This window comes from Babylonia areolata, chromosome 23 (assembly GCF_041734735.1).
Source record: "Babylonia areolata isolate BAREFJ2019XMU chromosome 23, ASM4173473v1, whole genome shotgun sequence".
Taxonomy (NCBI): domain Eukaryota; kingdom Metazoa; phylum Mollusca; class Gastropoda; order Neogastropoda; family Buccinidae; genus Babylonia; species Babylonia areolata.
In genome coordinates, this window is record NC_134898.1 from 42,978,297 (window position 1) to 42,993,296 (window position 15,000).

At 37.0% G+C, this 15,000-nt stretch overlaps 1 protein-coding gene across 2 annotated transcripts in view; it reads right to left on the reverse strand.

The window, feature by feature from the left end:
• LOC143298193 (dynein axonemal heavy chain 1-like) overlaps window positions 1-15,000 on the reverse strand; it is a 148,767-nt gene that overhangs the window by 74,358 nt on the left and 59,409 nt on the right. The window lies entirely within an intron of this gene.

Below are 15,000 nucleotides of genomic sequence, written 5' to 3' on the forward strand. Positions count from 1 at the left end.
CCAGTTTAAAAATTACAACATGCTCAGTATAGACACTTCTTGATGAAGCCTGTCATCAAACAGCACCAGTTGAAATACTACAACATGTTCAGTATAGACACTTCTTGATGAAGCCTGTCACCAAACGGCACCAGTCGAACAATTACAACAAGTTCAGTATAGACACTTCTTGATGAAGCCTGTCACCAAACGGCACCAGTTTAAAAATTACAACATGCTCAGTATAAACACTTCTTGATGAAGCCTGTCATCAAACGGCACCAGTTGAAATACTACAACATGTTCAGTATAGACACTTCTTGAATAAACATGTCATCAAACGGCACCAGTTTAAAAATTACAACATGCTCAGTATAGACACTTCTTGATGAAGCCTGTCATCAAACGGCACCAGTTGAAATGTTACAAGTTCAGTATAGACACTTCTTGATGAAGCCTGTCATCAAACGGAACCAGTTTAAAAAGTACATGTTCAGTATAGACACTTCTTGATGAAGCCTGTCATCAAACGGCACCAGTTGAAATATTACAACATGTTCAGTATAGACACTTCTTGATGAAGCCTGTCATCAAACGGCACCAGTTGAAATACTACAACATGTTCAGTATAGACACTTCTTGATGAAGCCTGTCATCAAACGGCACCAGTTAAAAATTACAACATGTTCAGTATAGACACTTCTTGATGAAACCTGCCATCAAACGGCATCAGTTGAAATACTACAACATGTTCAGTATAGACACTTCTTGATAAAACATGTCATCAAACGGCACCAGTTTAAAAATTACAACATGCTCAGTATAGACACTTCTTGATGAAGCCTGTCATCAAACGGCACCAGTTGAAAAATTACAACATGTTCAGTATAGACACTTCTTGATAAAGCCTGTCATCAAACGGCACCAGTTTAAAAATTACAACATGTTCAGTATAGACACTTCTGATAAGACCTGTCATCAAACGGAACCAGTTTAAAACTACAACATGTTCAGTATAGACACTTCTTGATGAAGCTGTCATCAAACGGAACCAGTCTGATGACCTTCATAAACAGCCGTGAAAAATTACAAGTTTAGTATAACTTCTTGATAGCCTGTCATAAACGGCACATTGAAATAAACTGTTCATATAGACATCTTGATAAACTTCATAAACGCACAGTTTAAAATTCAACGGTTCAGTATAGAACTTCTTGATGAAGCCTGTCATCAACGGCACCAGTTGAAAATTACAAAGTTATAGACACTCTTGATGAAGCCTGTCATCAAACGGCACCAGTTGAAATATTACAACATGTTATAGACACTTCTTGATGAAGCCTGTCATCAAACAGCACCAGTTAAATTTACAAGTTCTAAGACACTTCTTGATGAAGCCTGCATCAAACGGACCAGTCGAATATACAACAGTATACATTCTGTAAGCCTTCACAACACCGTAAATACAACATCATTAACAGTTCTGATACTTCATAACGCACCTTAAATACAACAGTTCGATAGACTTTTGTGAAGCATCAACGGCACGTTTAATACAACAGTCAGAAGCACTCTTGATAAGCTGTCACAACGCCAGTTGAAATTACATTCAGAGACATCTGTGAAACTTCATCAACGGCACAGTTAAATTACAAATGTAGATAGACACTTCTTGTGAAGCTGTCATCAAACGAACATTAAAATCAACAGTTCGTAAGACACTCTTGAGAACCGTCATCAACGGACATGAAAATAAACATGTCAGTATGACACTTCTTGATAGCCTGTCACACGGCCCTTGAAATACTACATAGTATACACTCTTGATAACTGTATAGGCACACTTGAAATACACATGTTAGAGCACTTCTTATGAATGTCAAACGCACATTGAAATATGTAGTTAGACTCTGATAACGTCTCGAACCAGTTAAATTACAAGGTTCAGTAACTTCTTTGACTTTCATAAGCACCATAAATTAAACGAGTATGAACTCTTGATAACGACAGAACATTAAATCTAAACGTTCTATAACTTGAAAGCGTTAACACCTTAAATTTAAATGTCATAGCATCTTGATAACCTTCAAACCTTTAAAATACACATCAGATACATTCTTGAGACTGTCTCAAACGCACAGTTGATATTACAACTGTCTATAGAATTCTGTGAATGTTATCACGCACATTAAATTAAAATTTCGTTAGCATCTGATGAGCTTCCCAAACGGCACAGTAAAACAACATGTTCTAAGACACTCTTGTGAAACTGTCTCAAACGGACCAGTTGAATATTACAAAGTTCAGTAGACACTTCTTGGAACTTTCCACGGACAGTAAATTTAAACATTCATATACCTTCATAAACGCATCAAGGAACATATATACATTCGATGACCTTCTGAGACCTGCATCAACGGCCAGTGATTAAAATCATAACTCTAAACCTACAGCCAGTTAAAATAAAGTTCATAGCCTCTTGATAACCTGTCATAAGACCTAAATTACAATGTCATATAACTTCTTATGATCCAAACGACAGTTTAAAATTCAGGTATAAACACTTTTATGAAGCCTTATCACGGACATAAATACATGTTCATTAGACACTCTGATAACTTCACAACGGACTTTAAATACACATGTCGTTACATTCTTGATACCGCATCAACGACATTAATTAAACATCGTAACTTATAACTCATCAAGACAGTAAAAATAAACATGTCAATAGCACCTTGATAACTTATAACGGAACTTTAAATAACATTCATAACTCTTTAGCTGCACAACGGACAGTGAATTCAATTCGAAAACTTCTTGAGAACCGTCATCAAACGGACCAGTTAAATCATGTTCGTATAGACACTTTGAACCTGTCATCAACGACATTAATTACAGTTCAGTATGAACTTCTTGAACGTCATACGGACATTAAAACTGTCATATGACACTATGACTGATAAAGAACCAGTAAATTAAAGTTCAAGACATTATATGTCATAAAGCACATTAATACTCAACGCTTAGCACTTCTGATAGCTGTCAACGCACAGTTAATTTAAAAATTACTACATGTTCAGTATAGACACTTCTTGATAAAGCCTGTCATCAAACGGCACCAGTTTAAAAATTACAACATGTTTCAGTATAGACACTTCTTGATAAACCTGTCATCAAACGGAACCAGTTTAAAAATTACAACATGCTCAGTATAGACACTTCTTGATGAAGCCTGACATCAAACGGAACCAGTTGAAATACTACAACATGTTCAGTATAGACACTTCTTGATGAAGCCTGTCATCAAACGGCACCAGTTGAAATACTACAACATGTTCAGTATAGACACTTCTTGATGAAGCCTGTCATCAAACGGCACCAGTTGAAATGTTACAATGTTCAGTATAGACACTTCTTGATGAAGCCTGTCATCAAACGGCACCAGTTTAAAAATTACAACATGTTCAGTATAGACACTTCTTGATGAAGCCTGTCATCAAACGGCACCAGTTTAAAAATTACAACATGTTCAGTATAGACACTTCTTGATGAAGCCTGTCATCAAACGGAACCAGTTGAAAATTTACAACATGCTCAGTATAGACACTTCTTGATGAAGCCTGTCATCAAACAGCACCAGTTGAAATATTACAACAAGTTCAGTATAGACACTTCTTGATGAAGCCTGTCATCAAACAGCACCAGTTGAAATACTACAACATGTTCAGTATAGACACTTCTTGATGAAGCCTGTCATCAAACGGAACCAGTCGAACAATTACAACAAGTTCAGTATAGACACTTCTTGATGAAGCCTGTCATCAAACAGCACCAGTCGAAAAATTACAAAGTTTAGTATAGACACTTCTTGATGAAGCCTGTCATCAAACGGCACCAGTTGAAATACTACAACATGTTCAGTATAGACACTTCTTGATCAAACCTGTCATCAAACGGCACCAGTTTAAAAATTACAACAGGTTCAGTATAGACACTTCTTGATGAAGCCTGTCATCAAACGGCACCAGTTGAAAAATTACAACAGGTTCAGTATAGACACTTCTTGATGAAGCCTGTCATCAAACGGCACCAGTTGAAATATTACAACATGTTCAGTATAGACACTTCTTGATGAAGCCTGTCATCAAACAGGCACCAGTTGAAATATTACAAGTTCAGTATAGACACTTCTTGATGAAGCCTGTCATCAAACGGCACCAGTCGAAATATTACAACAGTTCGTATAGACACTTCTTGATGAAGCCTGTCACCAAACGGCACCAGTTGAAATATTACAACATTTCAGTATAGACACTTTTGATGAAGCCTGTCATCAACGGCACAGTTAAAAATTAAAGGTTCAGTATAGACACTTCTTGATGAACTTTCATCAAACGGCACAGTTTAAAATTACACATGTCAGTTAGACACTTTTGATGAAGCCTGTCACAAACGGCACAGTTGAAATATACAACATGTTCAGTATAGACATTCTTGTGAAGCCTGTCATCAACGGACCAGTTTAAAAATACAAAGATTCATATAGACATTTTGATGAACCTTCATCAAACGGAACATTAAATCTAAACAGTTCAGTATAGACACTTCTTGATGAAGCTGTCATCAAACGGCACCATTGAAATACTACAACAGTTCAGTAAGACATCTTGTGAACCTGTCATCAAACGGCACCATTGAAATTACAAACTGTCGTATAGACACTTCTTGATGAAGCCTGTCATCAAACGGCACCAGTTTAAAAGTACAACAGATTCAGTATAGACACTTCTTGATGAACCTGTCATCAAACGGAACCAGTTGAAATACTACAACATGTTCAGTATAGACACTTCTTGATGAAGCCTGTCATCAAACGGCACCAGTTGAAATACTACAACAGGTTCAGTATAGACACTTCTTGATAAACCTGTCATCAAACGGAACCAGTTGAAATACTACAACATGTTCAGTATAGACACTTCTTGATGAAGCCTGTCATCAAACGGCACCAGTTGAAATTACAACATGTTCAGTATAGACACTTCTTGATAAAACCTGTCATCAAACGGAACCAGTTTAAAAATTACAACAGGTTCAGTATAGACACTTCTTGATGAAGCCTTCTCATCAAACGGCACCAGTTGAAATATTACAACATGTTCAGTATAGACACTTCTTGATTAAACCTGTCATCAAACGGCACCAGTTGAAAATTACAACATGTTCAGTATAGACACTTCTTGATGAAGCCTGTCATCAAACGGCACCAGTTGAAATATTACAACATGTTCAGTATAGACTCTTGATCAAACCTGTCATCAACGGCACCAGTTTAAAATTACAACATGTTCAGTATAGACACTTCTTGATGAAGCCTGTCATCAAACGGCACCAGTTGAAATATTACAACATGTTCAGTATAGACACTTCTTGATGAAACTGTTATCAAACGGCATCAGTTAAAAATTACAACATGTTCAGTATAGACACTTCTTGATGAAGCCTGTCACCAAACGGCATCAGTTGAAATACTACAACATGTTCAGTAACAGACACTTCTTGTTGAAACCTGTCATCAAACGGAACCAGTTGAAATATTACAACATGTTCAGTATAGACACTTCTTGATGAAGCTTGTCATCAAACGGCACCAGTTTAAAATTTACAACATGTTCAGTATAGACACTTCTTGATTAAACCTGTCATCAAACGGAACCAGTTGAAATATTACATGTTCAGTATAGACACTTCTTGATGAAGCCTGCCATCAAACGGCACCAGTTGAAATATTACAACATGTTCAGTATAAACACTTCTTGATGAAGCCTGTCATCAAACAGCACCAGTTACAACATGTTCAGTATAGACACTTCTTGATGAAGCCTGTCATCAAACGGCACCAGTTTAAAAAATTACAACAGGTTCAGTATAGACACTTCTTGATGAAGCCTGTCATCAAACGGAACCAGTTTAAAAATTACAACATGTTCAGTATAGACACTTCTTGATGAAGCCTGTCACCAAACGGCACCAGTTTAAAAATTACAACATGCTCAGTATAAAAACTTCTTGATGAAGCCTGTCATCAAACGGCACCAGTTGAAATACTACAACATGTTCAGTATAGACACTTCTTGAATAAACATGTCATCAAACGGCACCAGTTTAAAAATTACAACATGTTCAGTATAGACACTTCTTGATAAAACCTGTCATCAAACGGAACCAGTTTAAAAATTACAACATGCTCAGTATAAACACTTCTTGATGAAGCCTGACATCAAACGGAACCAGTTGAAATACTACAACATGTTCAGTATAGACACTTCTTGATGAAGCCTGTCATCAAACGGCACCAGTTGAAATACTACAACATGTTCAGTATAGACACTTCTTGATGAAGCCTGTCATCAAACGGCACCAGTTGAAATGTTACAAGTTCAGTATAGACACTTCTTGATGAAGCCTGTCATCAAACGGAACCAGTTTAAAAAGTACATGTTCAGTATAGACACTTCTTGATGAAACCTGTCATCAAACGGAACCAGTCGAAATATTACAACATGTTCAGTATAGACACTTCTTGATGAAGTCTGTCATCAAACGGCATCAGTTGAAATACTACAACATGTTCAGTATAGACACTTCTTGATGAAGCCTGTCATCAAACGGCACCAGTTTAAAAATTACAACATGTTCAGTATAGACACTTCTTGATGAAACCTGTCATCAAACGGCACCAGTTTAAAAATTACAACATGTTCAGTATAGACACTTCTTGATAAAAGCCTGTCATCAAACGGCACCAGTTTAAAAATTACAACATGTTCAGTATAGACACTTCTTGATGAAGTCTGTCATCAAACGGCACCAGTTTAAAAATTACAACATGTTCAGTATAGACACTTCTTGATAAAAGCCTGTCATCAAACGGCACCAGTTTAAAAATTACAACATGTTCAGTATAGACACTTCTTGATAAAACCTGTCATCAAACGGAACCAGTTTAAAAATTACAACATGCTCAGTATAAACACTTCTTGATGAAGCCTGACATCAAACGGAACCAGTTGAAATACTACAACATGTTCAGTATAGACACTTCTTGATGAAGCCTGTCATCAAACGGCACCAGTTGAAATACTACAACATGTTCAGTATAGACACTTCTTGATGAAGCCTGTCATCAAACGGCACCAGTTGAAATGTTACAAGTTCAGTATAGACACTTCTTGATGAAGCCTGTCATCAAACGGCACCAGTTTAAAAATTACAACATGTTCAGTATAGACACTTCTTGATGAAGCCTGTCATCAAACGGCACCAGTTTAAAAATTACAACATGTTCAGTATAGACACTTCTTGATGAAGCCTGTCATCAAACGGAACCAGTTGAAAATTTACAACATGCTCAGTATAGACACTTCTTGATGAAGCCTGTCATCAAACAGCACCAGTTGAAATATTACAACAAGTTCAGTATAGACACTTCTTAATGAAGCCTGTCATCAAACAGCACCAGTTGAAATACTACAACATGTTCAGTATAGACACGTCTTGATGAAGCCTGTCATCAAACGGAACCAGTCGAACAATTACAACAAGTTCAGTATAGACACTTCTTGATGAAGCCTGTCATCAAACAGCACCAGTCGAAAAATTACAAGTTTAGTATAGACACTTCTTGATGAAGCCTGTCATCAAACGGCACCAGTTGAAATACTACAACATGTTCAGTATAGACACTTCTTGATCAAACCTGTCATCAAACGGCACCAGTTTAAAAATTACAACAGGTTCAGTATAGACACTTCTTGATGAAGCCTGTCATCAAACGGCACCAGTTGAAAAATTACAACAGGTTCAGTATAGACACTTCTTGATGAAGCCTGTCATCAAACGGCACCAGTTGAAATATTACAACATGTTCAGTATAGACACTTCTTGATGAAGCCTGTCATCAAACAGCACCAGTTGAAATATTACAAGTTCAGTATAGACACTTCTTGATGAAGCCTGTCATCAAACGGCACCAGTCGAAATATTACAACATGTTCAGTATAGACACTTCTTGATGAAGCCTGTCACCAAACGGCACCAGTTGAAATATTACAACATGTTCAGTATAGACAGTTCTTGATGAAGCCTGTCATCAAACGGCACCAGTTTAAAAATTACAACAGGTTCAGTATAGACACTTCTTGATGAAGCTTCTCATCAAACGGCACCAGTTTAAAAAGTACATGTTCAGTATAGACACTTCTTGATGAAGCCTGTCACCAAACGGCATCAGTTGAAATACTACAACATGTTCAGTACAGACACTTCTTGTTGAAACCTGTCATCAAACGGCACCAGTTTAAAAATTACAACATGCTCAGTATAGACACTTCTTGATGAAGCCTGTCATCAAACGGAACCAGTTTAAAAAGTACAACAGATTCAGTATAGACACTTCTTGATGAACCTGTCATCAAACGGAACCAGTTGAAATACTACAACATGTTCAGTATAGACACTTCTTGATGAAGCCTGTCATCAAACGGCACCAGTTGAAATACTACATGTTCAGTATAGACACTTCTTGATGAAGCCTGTCATCAAACGGCACCACTTGAAATACTACAACATGTTCAGTATAGACACTTCTTGATGAAGCCTGTCATCAAACGGCACCAGTTGAAATACTACATGTTCAGTATAGACACTTCTTGATAAAACCTGTCATCAAACGGAACCAGTTTAAAAATTACAACAGGTTCAGTATAGACACTTCTTGATGAAGCTTCTCATCAAAAGGCACCAGTTGAAATATTACAACATGTTCAGTATAGACACTTCTTGATGAAGCCTGTCATCAAACGGAACCAATTGAAATACTACAACATGTTCAGTATAGACACTTCTTGATGAAGCCTGTCATCAAACGGCACCAGTTGAAAAATTACAACAGGTTCAGTATAGACACTTCTTAATCAAACCTGTCATCAAACGGCACCAGTTTAAAAAGTACATGTTCAGTATAGACACTTCTTGATGAAGCCTGTCACCAAACGGCATCAGTTGAAATACTACAACATGTTCAGTACAGACACTTCTTGATGAAACTGTTATCAAACGGCATCAGTTAAAAATTACAACATGTTCAGTATAGACACTTCTTGATGAAGCCTGTCACCAAACGGCATCAGTTGAAATACTACAACATGTTCAGTACAGACACTTCTTGTTGAAACCTGTCACCAAACGGCACCAGTTGAAATACTACAACATGTTCAGTATAAACACTTCTTGATGAAGCCTGTCATCAAACGGCACCAGTTTAAAAATTACAACATGTTCAGTATAGACACTTCTTGATAAAACCTGTCATCAAACGGAACCAGTTGAAATATTACAACACGTTCAGTATAGACACTTCTTGATGAAGCCTGTCATCAAACGGCACCAGTCGAAATATTACAACACGTTCAGTATAGACACTTCTTGGTGAAGCCTGTCATCAAACGGAACCAGTTGAAATATTACAACACGTTCAGTATAGACACTTCTTGGTGAAGCCTGTCATCAAACGGAACCAGTTTAAAAATTACATGTTCAGTATAGACACTTCTTGATGAAGCCTGTCACCAAACGGCACCAGTTTAAAAATTACAACATGCTCAGTATAAACACTTCTTGATGAAGCCTGTCATCAAACGGCACCAGTTGAAATACTACAACATGTTCAGTATAGACACTTCTTGAATAAACATGTCATCAAACGGCACCAGTTTAAAAATTACAACATGTTCAGTATAGACACTTCTTGATAAAACCTGTCATCAAACGGAACCAGTTTAAAAATTACAACATGCTCAGTATAAACACTTCTTGATGAAGCCTGACATCAAACGGAACCAGTTGAAATACTACAACATGTTCAGTATAGACACTTCTTGAACATCAAACGGAACCAGTTGAAATACTACAACATGTTCAGTATAGACACTTCTTGATGAAGCCTGTCATCAAACGGCACCAGTTGAAATACTACAACATGTTCAGTATAGACACTTCTTGATGAAGCCTGTCATCAAACGGCACCAGTTGAAATGTTACAAGTTCAGTATAGACACTTCTTGATGAAGCCTGTCATCAAACGGAACCAGTTTAAAAAGTACATGTTCAGTATAGACACTTCTTGATGAAACCTGTCATCAAACGGAACCAGTCGAAATATTACAACATGTTCAGTATAGACACTTCTTGATGAAGTCTGTCATCAAACGGCATCAGTTGAAATACTACAACATGTTCAGTATAGACACTTCTTGATGAAGCCTGTCATCAAACGGCACCAGTTTAAAAATTACAACATGTTCAGTATAGACACTTCTTGATGAAACCTGTCATCAAACGGCACCAGTTTAAAAATTACAACATGTTCAGTATAGACACTTCTTGATAAAAGCCTGTCATCAAACGGCACCAGTTTAAAAATTACAACATGTTCAGTATAGACACTTCTTGATGAAGTCTGTCATCAAACGGCACCAGTTTAAAAATTACAACATGTTCAGTATAGACACTTCTTGATAAAAGCCTGTCATCAAACGGCACCAGTTTAAAAATTACAACATGTTCAGTATAGACACTTCTTGATAAAACCTGTCATCAAACGGAACCAGTTTAAAAATTACAACATGCTCAGTATAAACACTTCTTGATGAAGCCTGACATCAAACGGAACCAGTTGAAATACTACAACATGTTCAGTATAGACACTTCTTGATGAAGCCTGTCATCAAACGGCACCAGTTGAAATACTACAACATGTTCAGTATAGACACTTCTTGATGAAGCCTGTCATCAAACGGCACCAGTTGAAATGTTACAAGTTCAGTATAGACACTTCTTGATGAAGCCTGTCATCAAACGGCACCAGTTTAAAAATTACAACATGTTCAGTATAGACACTTCTTGATGAAGCCTGTCATCAAACGGCACCAGTTTAAAAATTACAACATGTTCAGTATAGACACTTCTTGATGAAGCCTGTCATCAAACGGAACCAGTTGAAAATTTACAACATGCTCAGTATAGACACTTCTTGATGAAGCCTGTCATCAAACAGCACCAGTTGAAATATTACAACAAGTTCAGTATAGACACTTCTTAATGAAGCCTGTCATCAAACAGCACCAGTTGAAATACTACAACATGTTCAGTATAGACACGTCTTGATGAAGCCTGTCATCAAACGGAACCAGTCGAACAATTACAACAAGTTCAGTATAGACACTTCTTGATGAAGCCTGTCATCAAACAGCACCAGTCGAAAAATTACAAGTTTAGTATAGACACTTCTTGATGAAGCCTGTCATCAAACGGCACCAGTTGAAATACTACAACATGTTCAGTATAGACACTTCTTGATCAAACCTGTCATCAAACGGCACCAGTTTAAAAATTACAACAGGTTCAGTATAGACACTTCTTGATGAAGCCTGTCATCAAACGGCACCAGTTGAAAAATTACAACAGGTTCAGTATAGACACTTCTTGATGAAGCCTGTCATCAAACGGCACCAGTTGAAATATTACAACATGTTCAGTATAGACACTTCTTGATGAAGCCTGTCATCAAACAGCACCAGTTGAAATATTACAAGTTCAGTATAGACACTTCTTGATGAAGCCTGTCATCAAACGGCACCAGTCGAAATATTACAACATGTTCAGTATAGACACTTCTTGATGAAGCCTGTCACCAAACGGCACCAGTTGAAATATTACAACATGTTCAGTATAGACACTTCTTGATGAAGCCTGTCATCAAACGGCACCAGTTTAAAAATTACAACAGGTTCAGTATAGACACTTCTTGATGAAGCTTCTCATCAAACGGCACCAGTTTAAAAATTACAACATGCTCAGTATAGACACTTCTTGATGAAGCCTGTCATCAAACGGCACCAGTTGAAATACTACAACATGTTCAGTATAGACACTTCTTGATGAAGCCTGTCATCAAACGGAACCAGTTTAAAAAGTACAACAGATTCAGTATAGACACTTCTTGATGAACCTGTCATCAAACGGAACCAGTTGAAATACTACAACATGTTCAGTATAGACACTTCTTGATGAAGCCTGTCATCAAACGGCACCAGTTGAAATACTACAACAGGTTCAGTATAGACACTTCTTGATGAAGCCTGTCATCAAACGGCACCACTTGAAATACTACAACATGTTCAGTATAGACACTTCTTGATGAAGCCTGTCATCAAACGGCACCAGTTGAAATACTACATGTTCAGTATAGACACTTCTTGATAAAACCTGTCATCAAACGGAACCAGTTTAAAAATTACAACAGGTTCAGTATAGACACTTCTTGATGAAGCTTCTCATCAAAAGGCACCAGTTGAAATATTACAACATGTTCAGTATAGACACTTCTTGATAAAACCTGTCATCAAACGGAACCAGTTGAAATACTACAACATGTTCAGTATAGACACTTCTTGATGAAGCCTGTCATCAAACGGCACCAGTTGAAATATTACAACATGTTCAGTATAGACACTTCTTGATCAAATCTGTCATCAAACGGCACCAGTTTAAAAATTACAACATGTTCAGTATAGACACTTCTTGATGAAGCCTGTCATCAAACGGCACCAGTTGAAATATTACAACATGTTCAGTACAGACACTTCTTGTTGAAACCTGTCATCAAACGGCACCAGTTTAAAAATTACAACATGCTCAGTATAGACACTTCTTGATGAAGCCTGTCATCAAACGGAACCAGTTTAAAAAGTACAACAGATTCAGTATAGACACTTCTTGATGAACCTGTCATCAAACGGAACCAGTTGAAATACTACAACATGTTCAGTATAGACACTTCTTGATGAAGCCTGTCATCAAACGGCACCAGTTTAAAAATTACAACATGTTCAGTATAGACACTTCTTGATGAAACCTGTCATCAAACGGAACCAGTTTAAAAATTACATGTTCAGTATAGACACTTCTTGATAAAACATGTCATCAAACGGCACCAGTTGAAAAATTACAACAAGTTCAGTATAGACACTTCTTGATGAAGCCTGTCATCAAACGGAACCAGTTTAAAAATTACAACATGTTCAGTATAGACACTTCTTGGTGAAGCCTGTCATCAAACGGAACCAGCTGAAATATTACAACATGTTCAGTATAGACACTTCTTGATGAAACTGTTATCAAACGGCACCAGTTAAAATATTACAACAAGTTCAGTATAGACACTTCTTGATGAAGCCTGTCACCAAACGGCATCAGTTGAAATACTACAACATGTTCAGTACAGACACTTCTTGTTGAAACCTGTCATCAAACGGAACCAGTTGAAATATTACAACATGTTCAGTATAGACACTTCTTGATGAAGCTTGTCATCAAACGGCACCAGTTTAAAATTTACAACATGTTCAGTATAGACACTTCTTGATTAAACCTGTCATCAAACGGAACCAGTTGAAATATTACATGTTCAGTATAGACACTTCTTGATGAAGCCTGCCATCAAACGGCACCAGTTGAAATATTACAACATGTTCAGTATAAACACTTCTTGATGAAGCCTGTCATCAAACAGCACCAGTTGAAATATTACAAGTTCAGTATAGACACTTCTTGATGAAGCCTGTCATCAAACGGCACCAGTCGAAATATTACAACATGTTCAGTATAGACACTTCTTGATGAAGCCTGTCATCAAACGGCACCAGTTTAAAAATTACAACAGGTTCAGTATAGACACTTCTTGATGAAGCCTGTCATCAAACGGAACCAGTTTAAAAATTACAACATGTTCAGTATAGACACTTCTTGATGAAGCCTGTCATCAAACGGCACCAGTTGAAATACTACAACATGTTCAGTATATACACTTCTTGATGAAGCCTGTCATCAAACGGCACCAGTTTAAAAATTACAACATATTCAGTATAGACACTTCTTGATGAAACCTGTCATCAAACGGCACCAGTTTAAAAATTACAACATGTTCAGTATAGACACTTCTTGATAAAAGCCTGTCATCAAACGGCACCAGTTGAAATGTTACAAGTTTTCAGTATAGACACTTCTTGATAAAACCTGTCATCAAACGGAACCAGTTTAAAAATTACAACATGTTCAGTATAGACACTTCTTGGTGAAGCCTGTCATCAAACGGAACCAGCTGAAATATTACAACATGTTCAGTATAGACACTTCTTGATGAAACTGTTATCAAACGGCACCAGTTAAAATATTACAACAAGTTCAGTATAGACACTTCTTGATAAAACATGTCATCAAACGGCACCAGTTTAAAAATTACAACAAGTTCAGTATAGACACTTCTTGATAAAACATGTCATCAAACGGCACCAGTTTAAAAATTACAACATGTTCAGTATAGACACTTCTCGATGAAGCCTGTCATCAAACGGAACCAGTTTAAAAATTACAACATGTTCAGTATAGACACTTCTCGATGAAGCCTGTCATCAAACGGAACCAGTCGAACAATTACAACATGTTCAGTATAGAACGTGTTGTAATTTTTCCATACTTCCTGTTTGGTCGGTCTGATTTATGTATGATTATGTGTAATGCTATTCCCTCTCCATATGTGTCTTTCTTCTTCTTTTTCTCTCTTCTTTGTCTTATTCATTGACTTCTTGTTTTTCTTGCCTTTTTCTGCTTTCTGTTGTGAACAATGAATCTTTAAAATGATTATGTTTATATCTATTGTAAATTCTTTGAGTATATCAATCTCCACGGCCGCTTATAAAAGGAAACAATGACTGCAATGTCTGTCATCTATATGCACTTGGAAAAGATGTATTTCAGCATAATTGCATTTGTGTAGCGTTCACCAGCCGTCAAACGAAACAAACGAATTTAATCACATTCCTGAGCATGCTATGAGCTGTTAGCTTGTTGTTGCTCCGCTGTCTATGTGTACATGTGTGACATGTTTACTGAATACAG